Here is a 3,226-nt window from a genome sequence, read left to right on the forward strand (position 1 = left end):
AAATCTATGAGTGTTAAGTTTTTAAAAAATGATTCAACGCTAGGAATCATCAATATTTTTTTGAAAACCAGAAATTAAAAATAAAAACTCTGTAGACAAAAGACCTCAAAATCACTGGGTCCTAAAGAGTAAATACAAGCATCCACCATCCTTAATCCTCTCCCTCACACTCTGAACCATACTGTCCTATTTTTAGTAAGCACTTGATATCCTACAGTGAATACCTCTTCAGTGTAGTAAATAATATCTAGAGATTGTAAGCAGAAAAACAATTTCATCATTATCACTAGAAGATTTATGTCCACAATTCTTGAATCTGTTAAAGTGCAAATGTTTTGCTCTTTGTAATTTTTTATATGTTGAGAAGCTGCTTTAAAATGTAAAGTCCCTTAATACATTTTCTTAATCATTGTACTGATAGAATAATTTGAAGCCAAATAAGGATTATATACACTGAGAAATGGGTTGACTTATTTCTCACATGAAATCATCCATAGAGATCAGACACGATCGTCTGCATCTAGAACATGAATCTACTATACCTCCATGTCTTGACACCCAACTTTTATAAGCAATGTGACAGTTGTAGTTCTTTTTCAATCTTTTCATCTAAGATCCATAAATTTAGTGTACTTTTAATTTTTTTTACTGTAGTTGACACACAATATTCCATGAATCTCAGACGTACAACATAATGATTCAACAACTCTATACATTATGTTACGCTCATCACAGTTGCAGTTACCATCTGTCAGTGTAATATTTTTAAGATTTATTTATTTACTTACTTACTTATTAGAGAAAGAAAGAGAGATAGAAAGAGAGCTTGAGCGAACGTGGTGGGCACAGGGAGAGGGTAAAAGGAACCCAATCAAGCTGCTCTGGGGTGAGCACCAAGCATAACATAAGGTAGGGCTTGATTTCAGGACCCTGAGATCACAACCTGAGCCTGAGCCAAAAAAACCAAGAGTCAGATGCTTAACCAATTTCACCACCCAGGTGTCCCCAATGTACTTTTTAGTACAACTGCTTTTAATATATAACACATCCTATGTTAAACTATATTATTCTTTATCTTTTAAACTAACATGAATAAAATATAAGTAGATATTGTTTTTTTAATACCTTCCACCAGTTAAAAAATCCTAATGTCAATTACTTCTGGAAAATTCTAATAATGTTTTTGAAATCTAAAAGTTATTTGGACATTTGAAATCTAAATATCATTTCAGATGCTGCTTGGAGGCAATTTTATTTATATAAATCTGACTGAAATCTGCCTTTTGGTCTCAAAGTTCCCCATACTTATCTGGTTACTATTAGTATTCAGACACGTAAAACAAGAAAAGATCTAAATGAAATCACATTTGAGACATAATCAGACTTTCCAAGGAAAGTAAAAATAATCAAAGCCTTTGCCATCAATAGGCAGCTATTCAGGGCGATCATCTTTTACGGCTGCCCAATGTGAAAGCAGATTTTGGCAAAATTAGCACTGAAAACTGAATATTATGCTAGTACGTGTAATTCCTGCATGAACATACAATTAAAACCCTTGGATTGGTATATATTATTGCATTTATCAGCCTTTCCATCACAAAAACACGATGGTGGCAGGTTTATAGCAAAGCTATAAAAATTCTGATTTGAAATCTGATAAGCAGAGTTTAGCATAACTCTCTTCTTAATTACAAGTCTCAAAAATAATTTCAAAGGTAATGAGGACACTTAAGTACATTTTACATTTGAGCTTCCAAACTGGACCTGCAGTTTGAAAAGCCAAGAGACTGTATTTAATGCAAAAGGTAAATTATTTTGTTTTTATCAAAAATAACTGGTAGATTAATACTGAATTTAAGTACTAAAACCACTTTTTATAGGGTGATATTATTTCATTAAATTATCTTTAATATAAAGTAGAAAAATGTTTAAGTTTTATTATAGATATCTATCTGGGGGCTCAAAGGTTCCTGAACTTTGCCAACATTCTGGGTGAAGTTAGTCCTAGTTTCTGGTCAGTGACCTCTCTTCCTGTGAATCCTGCACTAAAAAGGTTTGCAAAACAAGAATCAGCAGTTCTGACCATTTTGTTTTGACTTTGGGTTTTCTTTGAATCCAAAGCTCAAAACCAAACCTGGCAGAGGAGGATAAGGAAAGGAAAGAGGCCATGCAAACTGACATGAATAAAATACCAGAGAGATGGAAAAAACTTCAAGTCTCTATAAACCAAAGCCTATAAATTTCCACAAATTTCTCTGTGACCCCAAATTTTTAGTTCTGTGCCTGAAACATGTTCCATAAAGAAATATAAGGAAATGCAAAGAATAGTATGAATGTATTTTTATAAACTCTTTATGGTTAATATTTGGCAGAATCGCACCCTTAATCTTGCAGAAAGCAAGAACTTTTAATGCAAAACCAAAATTTAATAACTATGATGGAAATTATCATAATAAAATGACATATGGCTACTTAGTGCTTTATGGTTTTCAAAGCACCACTCACAAACCTCCTCTCATTCGATCCTCCCAAATGGATTTCAAAAGGATCTAGAGTCTCTCTATTAAATTGAGTCATCAGTGTACCATCTTAAAAATACATTCACTCATTGAAATCAGCATGATACTGAGATACCTAAAGAGGGCCAGTGGTCACATATAAGCAACACATTACTTTGAAAGATATTATTTCCAAAGATCAAAAGCACCTTAACACACTTTGTGGATGATAAATTGTACAAAAGGCTAGTAGAGTCCCGCTCCCTCAAAGGCCAAATTTTACCACCTACTATTTAGGGCTCTGTGAAAGAGATTTCCACCTGCAGTCAACATACGTAGATGACCTCAAAGCAGCTGTTACAGACAGCTTTTTATAATTTCCAGTCTTCAAAAGGGAGGAAAATATCTATGAGAATTTGGAAATAGATCAAACAGTTGGTGTACAATAAAAGGCAACAGCATCAAATACATGTGTTTGAATGAACAAATGAATGGAATATGATTATACAACTATTTTACTGCAGATAATTTTGTGATTTCTCCAAAACTTAGTAAAATCACAAGCTGTATTTGTTACCAATCATATCTTGAACTGATGATATTTAGTCCTGTAGTTTAGTGAAATGTTGGTTATATTTAATCCCACATTTAGTGAAATGTTAGAGAAGCTAGAAATGGTCTCAAGGAGAAAAACCAAATAACTGAATTATTAGGTCTAGATATAGTAA

This window comes from Mustela nigripes, chromosome 4 (genome assembly GCF_022355385.1).
Source record: "Mustela nigripes isolate SB6536 chromosome 4, MUSNIG.SB6536, whole genome shotgun sequence".
Taxonomy (NCBI): domain Eukaryota; kingdom Metazoa; phylum Chordata; class Mammalia; order Carnivora; family Mustelidae; genus Mustela; species Mustela nigripes.